Source organism: Betta splendens, chromosome 16 (assembly GCF_900634795.4).
Source record: "Betta splendens chromosome 16, fBetSpl5.4, whole genome shotgun sequence".
Classification (NCBI taxonomy): Eukaryota; Metazoa; Chordata; class Actinopteri; order Anabantiformes; family Osphronemidae; genus Betta; species Betta splendens.
In genome coordinates this window covers 21,442,407-21,464,164 of record NC_040896.2, presented here as the reverse complement: position 1 = coordinate 21,464,164, position 21,758 = coordinate 21,442,407, and the positions used below count along the sequence as shown (strand labels likewise).

The following is a 21,758-nucleotide window of genomic DNA, read 5'->3' as shown; positions in this document are numbered from 1 at the left end:
TGTGTGGCGCAGACGCGACTGTTTTCCACATGCGCTCAGAGGAACACACGGGGGGTGCACCCTTAGAGAGATTAGGCCCAGAAGAATGAAACTGATTAGCCATGTTGGGTGGGAATTGAGAAGCTATTTTATTTTTCGGTTCTCGAAGGCTGAAGGCATTCCAGAGCTAATGAATGGCCTATTTAACAAAAGCTCCCTGATTAACAAAAGTGAAACCGCGAGAAAGTCAAAGAACAGAAATCTACTCAAAACACGCAGCATATACATGTTATTCAAATGACCTTGGGCAGTTCTGACTGAATCTAAGACCGTGAACAAGTTTGAAAGGGATAAATCCCCAAAGCTAATTAAATCTTACTGAATGGGACCGGCTTGAAATGAACAGAGACGCTGATGGAGAACCAGTGACCCCAAGATGGTTCTAACGTTGTGGTCTCTCCTTCATTTTAAATATTGTGACAAAAACATTAAAACATTCCAATAAAACTGCACTGACAGTAGATTAAGCTCATAGCAGTGTTTGCCAACATCCAGATGCAGCCACCTCATTTATGAATCTATATAATCACCTCTGCTTGTCTGTCCAGAACAACATCTCTTTCTATTTTTCTCCCTTTGCCTACTGAGTTTGTAAAGTAGTTCATAATTTTAACTTTGTTCTGTAATCATCATCTGGTTCTCACTCAGAATTTTGAATTAAATTCTAATTATTAACTAATTAATCATCTGAAGATTGTTGGATGGAAATGCAGCTTTAGGCTGTGTGTTATGAGGTCAACAAGTGTTCCCAACCGTGTGTGTGTGTGTGTGTGTGTGTGTGTGTCTGGTGCATGTGTGTGTGTGTGTGCATGCACATCCTTGTACTTCCATGGAAGTGAGGACCTCCATTGACATAATCCTTCCCTAGCCCCTTACCCTAACTCTAACCATCACAAATAAAGGCAGACGTACCTTTGCTCTAATCTGAAACAAAACTAAACTCTAACCTCAGCCCTAAAAACACATTTAAAATGGGAATAAAAAAGCCATCAGTCTATAGATCCAATTTGTGTTTTATTCCATACCTCCATATAGCAGCTTGGTATCTTATTATTACAAAAAAAAAATCCTGGCGAGGAAAAAAACTTTTTTTCTGTGTTCCAAAGTGTATAACTATTTAATAGTTACACTTGCAGTAAATCTGACATCTGTGTTAAAAACTAAAAGGGTGTTACCTTTACAAAGAGCTCAAACAGTTATATATACTCCAAAACGTGAAGAAAAGCTTTAATTTAAAATTGGGTGGGTTTTTTTTAGGTGTTTTAGTCCAAAATATCCCCCATCATCATAACAGGCCTTCAAAGAAGTGAGGACCGGCCAAAATGTCCTTCCTTGGTAGGAAAATACATTTTTTGGTTCTCACTTCAATGCAAGTACAAGTGCACATGTGTGTGCGTGTGTGCGTGTGTGTGTGTGTGTGTGTGTGTGTGTGTGTGTGTGTGGACACAGCAGAGAGAGGAGCTGCTGAACATGACCTATCAGTTAGACACCAGAAAAGACATAAGACAATGTCTTTTCATCAACTTTCAGGTATGTGACTAATCAGGCCAAACTGTTAACACAACCCTTCTTCTCAATGTTTGCTGCTAACTCCGTCAGATCAAGTGTTCTGATGTGTGTGTGTGATCCTGTAGTGATCTGTCTGGTGAGCACACTTGACAACACGGATCCACCCATTAGTACAATAAAGCCATTGTGTGATTGTTTGTACGCCATGATGCTTGAGAAGGTTGGTCCTCTACATGTATGTGCACGTATGCATGTGTTATTACTACTAAGGGGTTTGATTACAAACTGATATAGAGTCCTGTCAGCCCATTAATACACATGCAGACAAAGGAAGAGACAGAGTGTGTGTGTGTGTGTGTGTGTGTGTGTGTGTGTGTGTGTGTGTGTGTGTGTGTGTGTGTGTGTGTGTGTGTGGTAATCCTGGTACTGGATGGATTCCTGGATGATGATTATAATCCCACTGTTTAAAACTTACAATCAACACACATTTCTAATTTTTCATGTAGCTGTGCTACACTGCAGCCATTTGTCCCTAAACATGAGAATGGCTGGCAGAACTCAAGTGAGACCAGCAGGTCCTAGTATTCATTGTATATTAAAACTTTGGTTTGCTAATTTAAGACATTATGTGTTTATTTTTTAAAAGGTTTAAAGTTTAACAGCTTTAATATTATTTAATTGTAGTAATAGTTACCTAACCTGCCTCGATGCTGTTTGGACGGTTACTTCCACAAAGAGACTTCAGGCACTCACTGAGCGCATAGTGCTGTTCAGCATCTTTCAGATTTCATCGCTAACGAGCCCAGGGTTACACAAACGAGGTGACACAGCCACCAGGAAGGGCTATAAATCAATTCGGCTGTGAATAAATTACAATACTCTGACATGATGAAGTGCGTGTTTATTCAGAGACTCCAGAACCATCAGTATGTCACAAATCTTCCACTGAAATACAAACATCATTAGAGTTTTACTTTGACAAGTGCTAATTAAAGAGAATAGAATATTGTGGGAGGAGGCACGAAGAAGGAAGAAAGGAAGAAGTGAACTTGCAAACTCAATCCCGCATCAGCTTTTCCAGTATTCGCTCATGTTCGTAGACATTTTGGTGACATGGGCACCCGCTGCCTCTTCTTATTGTTGATGTAAACAGATGTTGAGCTTTGGTGACTTTCTCTAAACACAACAAAGAGCAGATTGAAATTGATGTCTCCAATGAGCGTGCGCGCGCACACACACACACACACACACACACACACACACACACACACACACACACACACACACACACACACACACACACACACACACACACACACACACACACACACACACACACACACACACACACACACACACACACACACTTTTCACGAATAGCTGATGTCCGAATCAGATTTGCGGCGTGGTCGCATTGATCAGGCTTATCGAGTTAAATGGAACTCAGGAGGAGTGAAGCGAGGTGAGCAGTCCAGCTCTGGTTGGTGAGATTTCAGTGTTAAAGGCAGATTCAAGTGTCTAACTATTAAATTAACAATCCTGTAACATAGAATAATTAAAATAATTGTTAGTTCATTAACTTAAATTATAACAATTTCATTATTGTGTTGTGTTTTTGCATGTTTTACTTGCTCACTCCAAAAGAAAGTTATCATTTATCAGAGTTATTCCAATATGTGGGTTCTACTGTGGGTACAACACCATCCTCTCATCTTCTAGCCAATCACATGCTCACATCCTCCTAAAATAGCAAACGGACTCCAACATCTGTTTCATTTACAAAGAGGCAGGAGCTTGTTTGTGGTTATTCCAGAGGATACAGTTCAGTGGTAAAATGTAATGAAAAATATCAATCATTCTCTTTCGGTACACACTATGTGTGTCTGCTTTTATCCACTCTGATTATACATAGAGAGAGAGCCCTTTAATAAAACTGGGATTTTACCAAAGTAAAGAAATCACTCAATATAATGTATAATATATAGGTTTTCATGTTTATATTTAATTGAATCAATGCAGGCCACGCAGGCCTGTCTGCACCAACAGACACAGCTGTAATGAAGTGAAGGTCAGGTTCCTTCACACAGCATGGTTGCTGCAGGGACACGGGGAGGAAAGACTGCATAGTACAGCGTTTACTAAGGCAACACCAAGCTATGTAAATGAAGGCTACATTGTTACCATCTGGTAAAAAAGCACAAAATGAGTATTAGCTGTCAACACCTGAACTAACAGAAACAGAAGATGATCTTGGCCCTGCTGTTTAGAGAAACTGCTACAAAGAAAGGACCCAGAGACATGAACTTGCACACTTATGATTGTCTTTAAATGTCGCATCCAGCTTTACCTGTTTCTCCGATGGCCCATTTTTTATGGCTGGAGTCTTTGCACACTCCTGTTGTCGTCATTACAAAGTGACCAAAGATCACATACTGCATAAGTCTGACCTGCAATAAGTCTTCTTCAGAATCTCCTGGAATCTACTGCTGAGCACAGCGACACAAGGAAATAAGATCAAGCCATTGGGCCAATCAGCACAGCCGTTAAATCACACAAGCCTTATAATTCATCTTCAAGAGTAATTATCATATAAGGTTGGCAAATTAGCTACTAGTAGTTGTAAGCCATTTAGTAGTTTGATCAGGTACATCTAAAGAATCATTAAGTGTGCCATAGTCAGTGTCAGACCTTCATTTATCTGTGGTGCTACAAGAAAAACAGCCCTGATAGTCATTTAGCTGCAATACATTATGAGAATCACTCATATAGCGAGAGATTTCAGCTCTACTGATGCGGAATATCAATCCTCTCAGACTGAAAAAAAAAGACTGAACTTAGAGACCTAAAGCACTTAACACAGCTGACATACACGGCACGTGTCAGGCGTACGCTGCCACATGGATCCAGAGAAATACGAGCAGGCAGCCAACACTGTCCTGAACAACGACGGAGACAAAGGTGCCAAGTGAGAAACGGATGGAACCAGATGACAGGAGGTAAAAACACCAGCGAGATGGTGGAAAACAGGGGAAGGGAGCCATATGCTGAGGGAGGAGTCCCAGGAAGACTCTAACCAATTCTGAAGCTCGCTTGCTCTAATATAGATTATTAATATTTCATGTGGGATTTGTGACACAAAATGTCTTACAAAACGTATTTCCACTTTGCCTGAAGGTAAAACATCCCAAGACGAGCGGGGAGTTAAGACTGCTGCATTCAAGTCCTGGCAGCTCAACCCAGCATCTGGTGAGGTACCTTCAAACGTCACACTTAGTTTTACTACCAAGTAATAAAACCAGTAAAGATAATAGCAGCTGGGGTTTATACATGAGGCGGATTGTGGTGCAGGACCTAAATCTGACGGAGAATGTACTGAGAGCACAGCTCACTGCAGTCTGTAAAATACAAACGTGGAAGTCAAGGTTGAGTCATGGAGCCTGTTGAAAGCATTATCCACAAACATTAACAACAGCTCCTCAAAGTCTGGCCTTGTGTGTTTTTGGATGTTTGTCAGACTTGTGTGTTTTTTCCTACTGAAATACCCCCAACAACAACGACAAAGCATGCACCATTATAAAATGCTACACTTATGCACTTTGCTGAAGCAACTGGGCGAAATGGACTCAATGTAACGTAATTAAACATGCTGGATATTGTCCTCATGAGGCGATTACACCCTGTAGAAAACAACACAGATGATCTCTTCTCTCCTCTTCAGTCCAGAGCTGCATCAGATCTTGACTGATTTATAACATGTGTTTGTTTTTGGGGGGTGTTGCCAGTATCAGGAGCTTTATAAAACAACGCCCTGTATGGTCCTTGAATGCAGCACATCGTAGAAGCTGTGGTCAGACTTTGGTACTGTAATGTCATCATGTGTGTGACACTGCTTCACCTCTAGTGTCCACACAGTGACTACCAATCTATATTAGTGCAAACATGGCTAGAATGAAGTGGCACGTAGGGTAACTGTGTGATCAGCTCAGAACCCACGACAGCTACATGCACCTTCATTACAGCACAGCCACCGACAGATCAGGTTCTACATTTGACCCTCAAATGAGAGAAAGTAAAGCAGTAGTTGTGTGTTTAGGTGGGGAGACAAGGGTGAGAGACAGAGTGAGGGTGGGAGAGACAAAGCGAGAGAGAGGGAGCAGAGGAGCAGGGAGGATGACATAGTGCTGCATTGCAGTGGCAGAGTCAACAAATGTTTCTACTTTGTGAAGTCGGGGCCCTATTTATTCTGGAGATCCTATCTGGGTCTTATCTCCGGGTCCCCACCGTCTGAAGATAATCATGTATGACCCAGCGAGGGGAGAAGGACACTTGGTCAGACACATTATGGCCTCTTTATCAGCCTGTAAGCCTGCTGTCATTTCCCAATGTCATTTATCTCTCCCTGCCCTCTGGAGAATAATAATAATAATGCACGAGCAGAGGAAACATAAGCAGAGACGCGAGTGTTTGTGTGTTTTATCGGCGGCAGCTGCAGCCAAATGCATTTCCACGGAGGTGACAATCAGAACTTTATCTGTATCGCAGCCGCCGAGAACGGAGCAGGACGCGGCCCCGAGCGAAGGCTTTCACATCCCAGCGAGCGCCTTCGAGCGCGTCTGCCTGCAACAGAGGGAATCCTGAGGACAGACGATCAGGTGTTGTTTAGCAGCAGAGAGGGGGAAAAGGCTTCATTAGCAGCCTTTTTAAGTCAGCTCATGAGCATTCCCTGTGATCTGGATCAACCTAATACTTCCTGCCAGCCGGTGCAGATACAGTAGTGTGGCAGTAGTCAGGCTATGGCTGCCCTGTCAGTCAGCTGCTGCTGCTGCAGAGTGCTGCAGTGCCACACTCCTTCCATCTCAGTGCTCGCACACTCTTCGCTCTCCCTCTCTCTTTTGTCCGCTACAAACTGCCCACTACCTCTCTGTTTCCCACACTCCTGTCGCTCACATCTCCATATTCATATCTTTTCATTTCTACCATTGCCCGCCGCTTCTTTCCGTCTTCACATGCGCCTCTCCCTTTCTCTCGCTCTTCAACTTTTGCTTGCTTCAGTCACAGAACCTAACAGTCCTGGTACAGCCCTCAGCTCAGGACGGAAAACAGCCTTTGCTTTCAGACCACTGAGGCGGACTCCGAGGTGGCATGGGCATGTGCAGCTCTGCTATGATGTAAAAGCATCCTGCTGCATCCCTGCCAGCAAATTACAAGGAGGAACAGACATGATTTAGCTTCAGTGAGAGCGCTCCGGGCTCGATGCAGCCAACACTCACTGATGGCAATTTGGAATATTTTGAATATGATTAGTATGTGATATGTCAGCAGAGGTAAGGCAGCATTAACATTTACACTGGTCTGCAGGACACCTGGGAGAGTGCACAGGTCAACCATGATGGCCAAAAACCATTAATCAAAAAACAGTTTGGGGAATGAGCCTTATGATGCTGAAGAAAAAATGAGGTTGGTTTTTCACTACTTGCCAACCTGTCTGAAGTCTTCCTGGAGGCCTGTGTCTGTTTGGAAGCACGTGCTCTGCAGCAGCTCTCCAATGGACAGCTACGGACTCCACATTTACTCTATCCTACCCGATTCAAGCTGATCCACCGCTCTCCACAGGATGAAGCAGACAGAGTTGAGTTGCTGAAAAGACAACTACACATAGTCTTTGTCTTCTTGGTTTCTGCCCACTGTTTGATGAACTCCTGTCCATCACTCTTGCCTCTGTTCAGAAACTTCTTTCCACGTTACCTATTTCATCTCATCTGTCTCCAATTCTCCGTCAGATCCCTCTTCACATTTATTCTCCTGAAACCCCCCCTTATACTGTTATTCCGGCTCTCTCTGCTGTGTCTTTGCCGTTCCCCCCTTTTCTCCCCCTTGTGTCCCCTCTGTATTTTTTCCCTCTCATCTTTCTCCCGTCCTCTTCAGAAAACCAGTCTCATCTCGTCTGCTGAAACGCTTTCTCTTCTCCCAGGGCAAGGATCAACCACAGCCCATTTCACACATGACAGAGTGTGCTGTATGCCAGTGATGTATGTATGCTGCTAGAGGTGGTGCGACTGATGAGTAACGATGGAGATAGGTTAATGAGCAGGGAGACCTGCCTGTGTACACAAAGCGTGTGTGTCTGGATGACGGGCAGCGGCGCTGACTGGAATTGGAATTTAATTTCAATTCGCTATGCTGAATAAATGCATTGAGATTCTGCTCATACATTCAAAAATATTCTCAACTGAAAATTATTCAGGAGTTTTACCATCCCCAGTGACTGAACAGAAGCACGAAGCAGAGCAGGCAGTTATCGATACACTCATTTACCAGTGGGGGGGTTCGGGGGGAGGTTGACAGGAAACAAAACTAGGCAGAGGAGAGACAGGTTACACTGCTCAATTACACATGAATCAGATCAATCGGTTCTGCTACATGCCAAAAAAATCAAAGTTTAGCAAACCCCCCCATTAATAATATGGCTGCTACCTGTTGTGGCCCCTTGATCCCTCAATAAGGTGGTGGTCACCGTGAGTAAGGGATGCTGTCGTAGCGGACCATGCTCCAATGCCTCCAGCAAATACTTTTCCCAGTCTTCACATGTAAAAACCAAAGCAAGCACAGAGCTATTGTTTGAACAGTCTCCAGGTCCCGTCAGCAGCATGTTTTAATCTGATACCAAATGTTTGTGATGAAGAGGGTTTTACCACGATGCACATATGGAGACGATGCTTCAAGAAACATGGACACTAAAACTGATTTTTCCAAGCACAACACGGAATGTTTATGTCGGAACAACAATAATTAAGAAATGTCAAGTAGGGTAAAATGTCTGTTCAGCAAACTATGATGAAAGAAGCCACGATGAAGTGTTTGCTTCTCCAGACAATACATTTCAAAGTAATGACTGCTGCAAATATGTCTGCACATTTTAAACAGGTCTTACAGACATCAAAGTGGATGCAAAATCTTTCCGTTTTTCCACCCCCATTTACACACACACAGAGCACAGAGAAGTGCATTTCCTCATTTTTTCACATTTTGTTACTTTATCCAGTGTGGTCAAAGAGAGTCTGGTTCTGGGACCTGAACCAACCATGACTCATAAGGAGTCACCCCTCCATTGGCTCTGTTTCATCCATAAATGACCGGTTTCATTGCATAGACCAATCTGCCTCCCATTGTTCTGTTTCTGGTGGTAACTAGGTGAAAATGAAGGTCTCGTTGTCTTCCAGTTCATCTCCCTGTCCATAGCAGTGAACCGGTTGATGATACTGCTTCCTCATGGCTCTGGGGTATGTTACAGATTATTGGTCTGGTTTCTTGCATCTTAGATAGATTTGGCTTCTTGGTGCAGATGTTTCCTGCCTTATCCTAGCAATGCTTAGAAGTCATGTCTTGGAATCTCATTGTCCGAATGGATGCATTTAACTTCTCCATAAAAGGTGCTATTTTATTTTATCTATTTCATTTTATACCCATTCCCCTCACTACACCTTTCAGTTTTTGTAGATTATCATACTTGCAATGATCTAGAATTTCAGGTTTGGTCGTTACATGCATTACCTTAGTCAACATTATCTACAGTTGGTAAGTAATATAATTTCCCTGTCCCATAATGGTCAAAACTGGTAATCTTTGGTAATTATGTGACTGTCTTCCCTTCTGAAGGTAAAAGTTGCTCCTGCATTTGTTGCCTTTGCCACTGAGATGATGTCTTGTGAATGACTCGTTGAAGATGGTTAACTTTCTGATGGCATTGACGATATGGGATGTTGCTCCTGCATCCACAATGATGCCTGTTAACAACAGCAACAGTTGGTGCACGTTCTAACTTTCCTTTTTATACAACTCCTGTATTCTTCCTGTGATGGTGTGTCTCGAGGGAGGCTCACAAGTTCTGTCTTTCGTTCTATCTATTAACGGTCCACAGACCAACATCTACCTACATTAATCGACCTGCAGTTTGTAGCTAACCACTTAGCTATGACATTTGTTAGCTTGCCTTGCTTTTGTTTATACTTTTCCCAAACGCTACATCCAAAGTAGTCTGCCGCAGTCTCCCTACTGTTTAGGTGGGTAATTTGCTGACACCAACTGTGTGTATTACATTTAGGTGATACTTCAGATTCAAAAGACTACGATGATTCAGCTGATTCACATTCAGCTTAGCCGTGAAGACTTGTTTCCACGAACTCCACCATTCGGAAGAGATTTAAATTGATAATGTCCACGTTAGAGTCCTTTATTCTATTTGAATCCAGTTCACTGAGCGGTTCAGTGGACTTAGGCCCCACCCCCAATGGCTCTGATTGGTTGAGAAGCGTTGAAATGTAATGACTTCAGCAGCCTCCTCTCCAGCTTCAGGGTCAGGTTCTGGATCAAACAAATGTGCTTTTGACAACTACCTAATGAACTGGCCATTCTTGTGTAGGGTCGTCGTTTTCTTCTGTAGACTATTATGGTGGCTTGCATGCTTAATGTTGCACTATCGCTAACTATTGTACCAGGGGAAAAAAAAACGGTATGTGCTCCCGCGTAGAGGTGTGGCAAGCAACTTTGCTTGCAATACTAAAACTGCCCCTAAAACAGGTCTTTCATTGAGGGGGACGGAAAAACACACATGGTAGACAAGTATGGACAGTCTACAGGGTCTTTTGGAATGAAAACTTACAGACAACATTGTGATGTCAAAGTCATATAATATTCTTTAGCATGAAAGTAAGTATATTTTCATTCAAGTTCATTTTGTTGATCAAAGTCTTTTTTAAATGGAAAATCAGCCAATCAGAGTCCACAAGCATGCAGAGATGTCCTAGCATTGCACTGCAAGAAAAGAGGCCACAGACAGGAAGAGCCAACCTACGAGCGAATCGAGAGGGGATCATGACCAGCACAATTGCTCTTCGGGGGCCCGGTGCCATCTGTCCCGAGGCTGAGCGGGCCGGGCCAGGAGACAAGCTCCCCCAACAGCATGCTGCTGCCATATGCTGCTGGAGCATGTACATCTACAAACTGGCGTGGGATGGTAGAGTTGGGTCTGCAGCAAACATTGGTGGCCTTCGCTAATACACTGTCAACTGTAAATAGTGAAATATGGGTATTGTTCTTAAAAGTGCCCAGCTGTCGTTTCATCCAAACAAAGAAGATATGTTTGTTGAACTGTGTCTGAATAACAAAGCCAAAGCTCAGGAACAGTACAGTACAGTAAAGGAGGTGTGCAGTCTGGAGCCAGTGAAAATGGAGTAGGTCAGAAAGTCTGCTCATGGTAGTTGGTACCAATGTACACAGCATCCAGCTGGACTGTCAAGGACAACTATATGGAGAAGAGGTATAACCGCACATGATGCAGTACTGTCTCTTCTCTCAGTCAGATGACCGTCCGGCTACAAAAGATTTAAGAGAGACAGACAGACAGACAGACAGACAGACAGACAGACAGACAGACAGACAGACAGACAGACAGACAGACAGACAGACAGGGTAAGTAGATACAGAGCGACAGATGGACAGGACGATGGCTATACGGGCTGGAGGGCTTTTTGAAACAGGTACACAAACGAAAAGGGGCAGGACTGCCTGCAAGCTGACTGCTGCTCTTATGATCCACTCACGTCACAAACAGCGTGAGACAGGAAGAGAGCCACTTCCCTCCCCACACTGACCTGGCTCTCCAGGCTTTTACTTCACTGTCTCAGATTGTCCTCTCATGTTTCGACCTCTTGAAATAGTATATAGGATATTTGGTGCAGTTTAGTAAATAAGTTCTTAATACATTTGGAATATCAATAATCTAGTCTTCATTTTACAGTAATGTGCTGTATCAGAGAAATCACCAGATGATGCAAACCCACTGACCTTAAAAACATTAACGGTATGTATGAGGGACCTTTACCAACCTACACAGACAGACAGTAGGTGTTCACTGAGGAGTGCACCTGCCACTGCTGTTCACTGGTAGACTTAGCATTTCCATCACCTCATGTGACTGTGTGGTGTTCAGGCCCAAAAGTACTGTCACAGTCGGACAGTTGACAAGACAACGAGACAAGACAAGACTGCAGAGCTCTGCAGTACAGTACAGTAAGACCCAAGCCCCCCTCACACACACACACACACACACACACACACACACACACACACACACACACACACACACACACACACACACACACAACAGAACAGATGTTTCCGCAGCTCTGTAGTAAGCTGAGGCCATTCTTCTTTTTGACTGCAACAACAGCGTGAGTCACTATTGCTGCAGGCAGAAGCAGCTTCCTTCCCAACTTTAAGATACAGTATGAGCAGCAGGATTGTGCACATAGGCTGATCACTAACTAGAGACATCTATTAACAGTAAAAGTAAAACAATGGACAATTACTTCAAGTTTTAGCCTTTCCTTTGAATCTTTGCTCTTCTCTGGAGCTCCATTCTGAAGTCTGTGCAGAATACAAATGGTAGCAACGTTGAACAACAGACCTTTATACTGGAGTATGCACCACTGAGCAGCTTTGCCAGGAAGGAATATGGCGATAGCTACTACATATAGGACGTTGTATTGGACACCCAGTTAGCTGAGATGAGCCATAAAACTATTAATTCATCAGTCATCACTTTTCCCTAAAGTTAAGAGCTTTTATAAACTGTGTTCTTACAATGCTGTTCCTCTGCAATGTACAGCAACCTAAGAGCTAGGTGTTATTTTCCAGTGCTTTCACATAAGAAGAATGCCACTTCAAAGAATCACACAAGTGGATTTGCTGAATGAGGAACAGTTCACTGAAAGGGCTGCCTGGAAAATGTGGCAGAAATCTTCAATGCACCGTCATAATGACTTCAGACGGCTGCTCATTGCACCACCCACCCGCAGCATCACGCTAAAGATGTAAACACCACCAGACTCTGCCAGAGGGCAAGACTGGATGAGCGGACGTGAAATGAAGGTGAGAAAGACAGAGTGAGAGACTGGAAAAAAGGGAGCGAGTTAGTTATGTCCCTTGGTATTCACCAACACTCACAGCAATTAAAGCTGCAGATTCGAAGCCAGGGAAACTTCCCTGAAAGACTTGGCATTGACACGGAGGCTATCCTTCCTCCAAACCTACAGTACCCACAACCTAAACTAACCTCTCACTTATGTCACATTAAGTAAGACAAAGTCCAGCTGACTGAAGTTACCTTTACTCAATGAAACATGGATGGATTTGCCCCAAGATTAGTTTTGTCAGTTTGCGTAGTGACGTAGTGATGCATGCACACAACTTCACACAGTGATGAATCTCAGCTGCTCTACAGCCATATGCTAATGCATTTAGTAGAGATAAAACCCAACAACCCACAGCTCTAGACCAGCCACTGCCCACCCCTCTCTGCCTTACTGTGTATCAGGTTAGGAGGAAGTTAAGGAGGACCAAGGCCAGGAAGACAACAGGCCGTGATAACATCAGCTCCAGGCTCCTCGAGGGGGGTGTAGACCAGCTCTGTGAGGTGGCCCTGGCCATTTTTAACCTGAAGCTCAGGCTGGAGAGAGTACCAGAACTCTAAAAGACTTCCTGTCTGGTTCCAGTTCCAAAAGTACCCCATCCTAAGGAGCCAAACCCCTTTAGACCTTCACCTCCCACCTGATGAAAACTATGCAGAGGATCGTCCTCAGTCACCTCGGTACCCAGGTGAGCTCAGCACTGGACCTGCTGCAGTTCACATATCAACCAGGCATAGGGGTGGATGACACCTTCATCTACCTGCAGCATCGGAATCACTGTGAAGGTCATGCTTTCGATTTCTCCAGTGCTTTTAATACCATACAACCAACACTGCTGAGAAGGAATCCAAGACATCCAGGGCTCAAACATTAAAGGAAAATTTTAATTATTTTCAATGGGGGTTGACCAAAACAACCTCGGGTAATATTTAAGAATGGACACTCAGATTAATTTCTATTCAGAAAATTATTGTTTATTCCTCCTGTAAGACGCCTTAGCAGATGGTTTGCTGTGGGCTCAAAAACTACAACTAGCGCTTCCTGATTTCCTCTGTACCTGCTCCAGCAATGGTCAGGCGAAGAGGGGGCGGAGCCAGCCTGCTGGAGTGCAACTGCTCAGTCCACCATTGTTTTTCCTCGCATACACCTACAGCACTAATATTCAATGGCCGGAGGTCCAGCTGTAGATTATTTAGAAGACAGCAAGTTCTTCAGCAGGGTGTGATATTTTTGGTTAGTGGTATGAGCCAGAGTACAGCGCTGACCATTTGGAGTAGGACAGGGAGGTAAAGAAGGGTGTTTAAATGCACTATATAAAATGTGCTTTACTTTAAAATCCACAAATCACATTTATGCTAAACTATTGTATGCATTCAAATGAAAAACATTTAAAGATTTCAACAGAAGACTTGACCATGAGTGAATACAGTGAAAACATTTTCTGTCAAAAATTCTCTGACTTAAAAGGTGTGTACAGTGAGAGGCAATCTGAATGTAGCAGTGCAGCAACAACAAAAACTTTACACACATCGGAGATGCCACCTGACCCTGCTGGACAGGCATTAAAATTTGACCCCCATGTACAGAATGTGTATGTAGGCAGGGAGATAATCTATAATTTAAATCTAACCTGCTGAAATTACACCTGCTTTTCAAGCAGGTTATTCATGATCCAGCTAGTTGGATTCATGTCAAAACGTTCATCTTTAAATATTTTAGTCACTCAGTCTAATGTATGTAAAACATTCCTTCTGCATAAACATTTGAATCATTTAATAGTTCTGATCAATAAACTGATTAATTTATCTAAATGAGATAATAATCAGTCACTTGCTTATAACAGTGTCATTGATCTGGGCCTGAGCCTAAGTGTCAATCTGAGAAACCCCTGAGAACCGCAAAGAGCCTCAACCCCCATACTTTGTTACTAATGAATGAAGCCATATTAGAACATTTAATTTAGTATATATATATATTTATCAAACTGTGTTAAACTTCTCAGACCCATTAACCAAATGAAATCATCCAAGTCTCACTCTGGGACCCAAGCTCATTAAAGTGCACTGGTGAACTTGCTGTACACACGCGTACTCACATTTCTGTGAGTACGCGTGTTATAAATGTACATATAAGCACACACATCGTGGTGTACGTGGCTGCAGAATCTGTAGACAGTCTATTGAATTGCCAAACAACAGCACGGCAGCGTTCCTCTGGTGCATCCCATCATACTACTGGAAGTACTGTACTTTTGTCTGTCGGATAAAAATACGTCTGACTATTCATGACTTGAGCGAGACGCGCCTTTTCCCCGCAGACCGGGAAGTTAGAACTGCACTTTTGTAATCCTCAGCAAAATTCAGAGCGCATAATGCTGTGAAACAAAAGGAGCATGAAAATCTTTGAGTAAAACGAAAAAACCAAGGGAACAGACTCGAGGCGAAACGCGTGTCTGTTTTTTTTTTTTTTTTTTTTACATTTCTTCAAGCGGAGCCTTCACTTAATTATTAAATCACTACTTACGCTTTGTGGTTAAACGAAGTTCCCCAAACAAGAACAAGCCGTATTAAGAGCACTCTAGCACCAGGTCCACGCTCCGTTCGTCTAAAACTAGATCAAACTGTTGTCTCAAGTTCTGTTTGAGTGTTCCATGGGCTTTTGAGTACTTGCAGAACTTCACTGCACCTTTTACACCGTTAGGGCGGTTCTCTTTTATTTTGCTTCAGGGTGTGTGAAACCTTAAATGAAGACAGAGGAATGATTTTATTTCTAAAAACATGACTCAATGACTGAAATAAATTATTACCATAATACAGAGCAGTAATATCATTTTTGAATCTTGAATATAATATTTCTAGTTTGTCCAACTCAGTCCAACTCATCTGTGGACTGTGTCGTTCACAGATGAGTTGGCCTAGCAGACAGTGAACACCTCCGACACACAGCTTTGGTCACAGTGATCAAGTTTATAGTTTTAACATTTAATGCAGTGTTTTTGGCAAATACAATTATACCCTATACACATTTTACTTTAGTTTAGTACAAGACATAACAATGGAAAGTATTCAGAGCCTAGAACTTCAGTATTAGCAAAAGGGTTCTCATGAGCCTGTCTGTTATCACTAACAACTGGTGTCAAACAAATAAAACCACAGCTTTCCTAAGAAGGCTTTTATCTGTACTGGTTCGACGAGAACTACATTTTCTGTTGCATTTCGTGGGAACTGAAATGCTAAACTCTAAAGATTGATTCGGGGCTATGAAGAGGTAACCTTAAATATACTGCAAAAGAGATCTCAAAATGTCATTGTTATGGCTCAAGAAAAGGCTTTTTTTATTGACTATTTTAACTCAGCTCTTCCCAGAACTGCTTTGAAGATATCGAGTAGCTTTAAAAAATGTCTGAAGTTACAACAGAAGACATTAGAAACAGGATAATAAACCTAATGAATAATAAACATAAAGAATGTTTCTTCAATAATTAAACAGCAGAATGTCAAGTCTGTTTAGGATGATTACATGCAGAAAACACTTTCAAACAGAATGAGTTACACTGACTGAACTGAAGAGGCACTGGGTTTACAGTATTCTGTGCACGCCAGGCTGCCGCAGCAGCTTCTCGGTCTGTTAGGCTATTATTTTTACTCCGTAAAGTCACACAGGCAGCAGTTACTGCCAGCACACAATAATACACGCTGCATTTCTCCATACAAAAGCACACAAGCACACTGGTGCAGGCTGGCACTCGTCTTTGCCAGTCTCGCGCCTTCGCCTTACAAACACAATGCTGTCAGAATTCGGTGTGTCGCGTGGACTGTGAGACAGACAAGACTGTATTATCAACAACTGGCTGGAGCTCATGCCTTGCATGCGTGTGTGCGTGTGTGTGTGTGTGTGTGTGTGTGTGTGTGTGTGTGTGTGTGTGTGTGTGTGTGTGTGAGAGATAGAGCGATAGAGGGAGCACGAGCGTGAGAGTTCAGGTTTAGGCTGATCTGTCAGCTGCAGACAAGCACCATCCAGTAACCCTCCTCCGTCTAACACACACTCAGCCTCTCGCCTCCAGAGGTGAGGAGCCGCTAATTGGCAAAAGGGTGAAACACACACACACTGACTGTCAGTTACAGTCTATTTCTCTCTTTCTTTCTCTCTCACGTACACACACACACACAGTGAGAACAAAGAGACAGACAGAAATACAAACGAGCAGATGGACACAGACGTCTGGTACACAGGGCTGCATGTGAAGCAGACTCACAGCACAACCACACAGACGAGAAAACAGAACCGGAGCTAATAATACCCCAGTTGACCGCTGACTTTGCCGCAACTTTCCCACTTAGTTATTATTTCATGGCTTATTAGTGCCTATACACTTCTATATTATTAGAGGAGATGATTTCAGTGTGAACACTGCCCCCCCGCATGTGGTCTGGCTTGTCGGCTGTATGGATGCCAGCATTTCACTTACAGACTAGAAGTCTGATTGGTCTGGTGGCTCAGTGGGTACAGCTTTGGTCTGGTTAGTGGGAGGTTGCCTGTTTAAATCCCGTTGATCCCACCAGCACGTGTGGATGCTCACTGCTACTAGTTGTTTGTGTATGGGTTAAATGCAGAGAATTAATTTCCCCAAGGGGATAAATGAAGTCTGACTTCTCAGGAACTCTCTCAGAGTTTGTTGTGAGGCAGAGATCAGGACAAAGGCTATGAAGGCATTTCTAAAGCTCTGATCATCCCCACATGCACAGTGGCTGCAGAGAGTCGGCCATCTGGCCAAACCCAGTGCCCGCGGTCAGGATGCCGAGGAGGAATCCACAGTAGAATTTTAACAGAGCTACAGAAAATCACTACAAGGACAAGCGTCAATCAATCAGGCCTTTGTGGCTCTGATTTATACCATACCTGTAGCGAAGCAGGGTACAGGGGAAGATAAGATGATAGTTATTATTTACAGATTGATAGAAAAAACATACACTGAATTTTTCTCATTTAAATTATACAATATTTTTAAATTGTAAAAATGATCCATTTTTTTAAAAAGTGAGGGGGTATGAATTATTTTTGAAGCAAACGTCATTCTAAATGACAGTCTCAAAGACACTGTAGTCATATTTTACTCTATTAGCTTCTTTTTGTGAATTGATGTTTTTGATAATATTTCAGAAGACACTCAACAAATTTCAATTCACCAAGGACTAATTCACCAATTGTGGGGCTTAACCAAAAATATCTAGTAGTATTTAAGAATGAAGGGACACGCATCCATCTTTTTTATTCCAAAAAATTATCATTTATTCCTCTGTATCAATTTGCCAGGACAACTGAAGATGACGCAAAACACCTCATTCTCAACTGCCCTGCAAATTTTACTAGTGCCTCCTGGTTTTCTCTGTACCGCAGTTGTCGTAGTCCTTTGACACAGCAGATCCTGAAAGCTCCACAAGCAGCCACAAGCTACTCCACTGACGGATGATTAATTATATTTAATGATCAGACAGACGTGACGGCTCATATTCATGTGTATGAAGTGTGACGTTACTCTCATTATTTACGGAGGTAATGCAGTTGCGCGAACGTTAAACTGGTGTTTCTATCATAATGTAGCATGTTAGCTGACAGGCTAGTAGCAATGCCATGCTATGTTATGATGCAGATGGAATTAAGGTGGGTATGTTCCAGTAACGCTACCGTTGTGATTCTGTGTGATCGATTATCAGACCACAATAAACATGTTTGCTTTAACAATGGTTTTAAACAGCCTGATATGTAATGCAGTTGTTAGACAGGCTTGGATTTCAGTGCATTTTCACTATGCTTCTTGCTGAACAACACCAATCTACAAGGAGACAAATGTACAGTGTTGCTGCAGATCGGTGACAGAAAGCTTGGTCTGAGAAATCGTGATCGTTTATTTAGTTCACAGCATTCATTTTCAACTGTCAGCTGAGACCTGCACTGCTCTGACTCTGCTTCGCTTCACCCACGGTTAGTCACTGCGACAGCTTCCTTGTTTATTAGCCAATCAGAGCGTGGAGGCAAATTATGGTCATATTATTTTATTTGTAAATTAAGCCACAATTTGTGCGTAACTTTAAAGCCACAAAGTATAAGTGTAAGCATGGTATAGTTCGCTGTCTACTGCTGACAGCGAACATATTTGTGTGTATTTGTTGTGATCAGCTTTGGGTTACATATGGGCAGAGCAGCTGGAAACTAGCTTCAGGATTCCAAGAAGAAAACCAGAAAAAACAGCTGGGACAGAACGGTGGAATGAGCACCAAGTAAGTAATATATTCGACCGTTTATTGTTATAGTTTGCGCTGTGAAGTTTGAGCACAGCACGAGCTGCTGCTTCTCGTGTTGTGGACTGTCTGTGATGGCGTTAGCTTACGTTGCTAATGTTAGCCTGTGTATTAGCTTAGCTAGCACCAACCTTAATACTAATAAAATTCATTTCATCCGTTTGTAGGTAATATCAGCCAGTCACATATCGTCAAAGAGACTCTTGGATGGAACAACCGTATTGTTTTTCTGACCACTAACAGCAGATGAAGAAAAGAAAAGGGTTTTGACTAAATGAGGATTTTTTCTGGCTTTCTAACAACTGTCTGCTTTGATCCAAAATAAAATAGTGCTGAACGACTTACAAACGATGTCTTTATTCAAACACACTGTTAAAGTATAACATTTTAAAGCAATGTCCGAGCATTTGTCTGTGACGCGGAGGAGTAACGCCTCATAGTCGGGGACTCTGGAAGGACCAATCGCTGCAGGTCAGGAGAATTATCAGAGTGCAGTGCATTCTGGGTGTTGTAGGATATGAACATTTTTAGCCACAACACATAATACTGCCACTTTTTCCTGCTTTCTCTGGACATACACCACCAGTGTTAAACCATGTGCAGTACCATTTGCAGTACATCATATTGTTAAAAGAGAGGCAGAAAACCCTGTTGGATGTGCATGAAGCTTCCGCCCTGAGGCAGCACTGCATGAGAAACCATCAAGCTACTGGAATGAATAAAGACATGTGGGCCCATTTTGATTTAACAGAGCCCACTGCAGCCAGCCATCTAAATATATGCATACTTTTTTACTTACTAACTAAATTTATTAAAAATGTAGACGTGACATATCTACATGTTTTTCTGAGATAGGTGCCCTTTTTCTACTATGAGCACATTATCTCCAAAATGTCTAATCACAGCCCTGCACATGAAATAATTATTACATTCTCGCTGTACTGCAAAAAATGAATTAACGTGTTACAATAAACTGCAACGTGACTTCACCTAAAATAGATTATCAAGCTAGAAACGTAATACCTATGTTTCTTTTACAAATATATAAACTATAGATTGAAGTGCACTCCATTTGTAACATTGTACAGATGACTACTACAGAAGACAATCTGGGTTTATTATTTATCAGATTAACCATGTAAATAAAAGTTCTAAAAATCTTCTCCAGGTTACATCAAGGAGATTTGTAGAAACAGGCAGATTAGTCTTCATATATATGTCCTCTCAAACTAGGAGGACCAGGATGCTACAGTAGATGGAAGTGGAAAGGTTGCCCTACAAATGCTTCCAGTGTTAGTCTCCAGTGCACGAACCTTCATCACTATGCACAGCTGTCCTCCCGCTGAACTCACCTCAGCACTACAGCAGAGACACAACATAAACTGGCACCCACACCGTTTTACTGCCACAGACTGAGACTCTAACGCAAGCCTCCAAACTCACTTACTGAGTTCACCATCTGTCAGAACAACTATGTAAAGTAAGTGAGAGGAAGCGTGTGTGTGTGTGTGTGTGTGTGTGTGTGTGTGTGTGTGTGTGTGTGTGTGAGTGAGAGTGAGTGATTGCGGCCAAATAAACGCAGGAAGACTTCACAGGTGAGCAGCAGTGAGACTTAGCATGCGCATAAACTCACTCCACCAGACCTATATACAACAATCATCTGATTTTTTTTTAAATGAAGCACATTTTAAATGAAGCATAATCAAGAGAAAGCACTGTCAATGCAACCACAAAGCATGATCATATGCATGTCTCACTTTAATCCACTTAATTTAAGTGACTGCATTTTAAAAACCTCTACAAACCAACAAACGAGCTAAACTTTTACATAAGTATAGGGGCCATGTTTGAACTCAAGAGTTTAAAGCTGTGCAAATCTAACGCATGATGGAAAGGATCAAGCTCCCTGCCCATGTGTAGAGCATGGTTTTCTAAAATAAGTTGTCATTTTCAGCTTTGTCCAGTCCTCACCCATCCCGCTCTGTGCCACCTCTGCCAAGATGAGACTGCCTGGCGACACCGAGCGAACACATGCGTCACGTGTCTCATTAGCATAAAAAGTTAGCGAGCCCACCAGCCCCGACTTAAACGCGTCTGGTGACACAAACCGTTACATTTCTAATCTAGTTTTTCTGCTAGCTTACTAAAAGCCAAGGTGGAAAAACAGCTAAAGTCACAGCGGCCACGCAGCGTAACGCGCCGCTACCGAGGTTCAGAGACGTCACGGCCAACAGGGAGGTCACGGCCAGTGGGAGAGGCAGCTGTGCTCTGCAGGGACGGGACCTCGGCGGTGCCGCGTCCCCGCTGGACGATGGACGGCAGCCAGGGCTAGCCCGCTTCCAGCTAGCGTAGCCGTGTTAGCTTAGCCCCGCTGTCTGGCGCAGCGCTGGGAAGCAGCTCCAACTCTAAACTGCAACTTTAACCGTCTGGCCCAAAGTCAGAGCCCCGCGCCGGACGGCCGTGCTAGCGCGCAGCCACCGGAGCTAGCGGCCCCAGAACGTTCCTCCGGCCGCTCACGACTAACGCATTATGCAATAAAACAGCAGTGCACGAAAATAACTGGCAAAATGTCGCAGACTTCCTACCTGGTAATGCGCTCGCGGAGGCGCCACGTCGCTGCGCGCGCTCGTTGGGAGTCTGTGATGTTGTGTTGATAGATGTCAAGTCTAACTGCACTACAGTGGTTTCCAGGCTGGGGAGCAAAACAGAGCCCAGCTCCACTACTGTACTGTACAACATCCGAGCTGTGGGCGAAGCTTTGGCGACACATGCAGGTCTCGTTAGATATAACAGTCCAAGGACAAGATGCGCTACAAGTCTCTCTCCATCACGTCAGGCGGCGTGTTCGCTGGTTTAGAGCAGGAAGTTCCCACGTGTTTAAGGGCGCGCAAACAGGATACGTGTTATCATCGAGTATTTAAAGTATTAGCGGAGTATAAGCACA

General features: G+C 43.2%; 1 protein-coding gene and 1 long non-coding RNA gene across 4 annotated transcripts in view; one reads left to right on the top strand and one right to left on the bottom strand.

Moving 5' to 3' along the window:
- LOC114843017 (low-density lipoprotein receptor class A domain-containing protein 4-like) overlaps window positions 1-21,676 on the bottom strand; it is a 105,310-nt gene extending 83,634 nt beyond the window's left edge. The window contains exons 1-2 of one of the 3 annotated variants that reach the window (XM_041067789.2): window positions 21,400-21,676; window positions 8,023-8,127 (exon numbers count right to left, since the gene is read on the bottom strand). The gene's annotated coding sequence lies outside the window, so the exon portion shown is untranslated. Of the gene's footprint in view, window positions 1-8,022; window positions 8,128-15,038; window positions 17,430-21,399 lie in introns of those variants that run through there. The other 2 variants (XM_029129197.3, XM_029129198.3) reach the window with 2 other exon arrangements.
- On the top strand, window positions 17,520-19,152 carry LOC129603161 (uncharacterized). The gene is made up of 3 exons (XR_008692852.1): window positions 17,520-18,497; window positions 18,693-18,793; window positions 18,982-19,152. It is a non-coding gene; the product is annotated as an uncharacterized LOC129603161 (long non-coding RNA).
- Window positions 21,677-21,758: the final 82 nt, after the last annotated feature.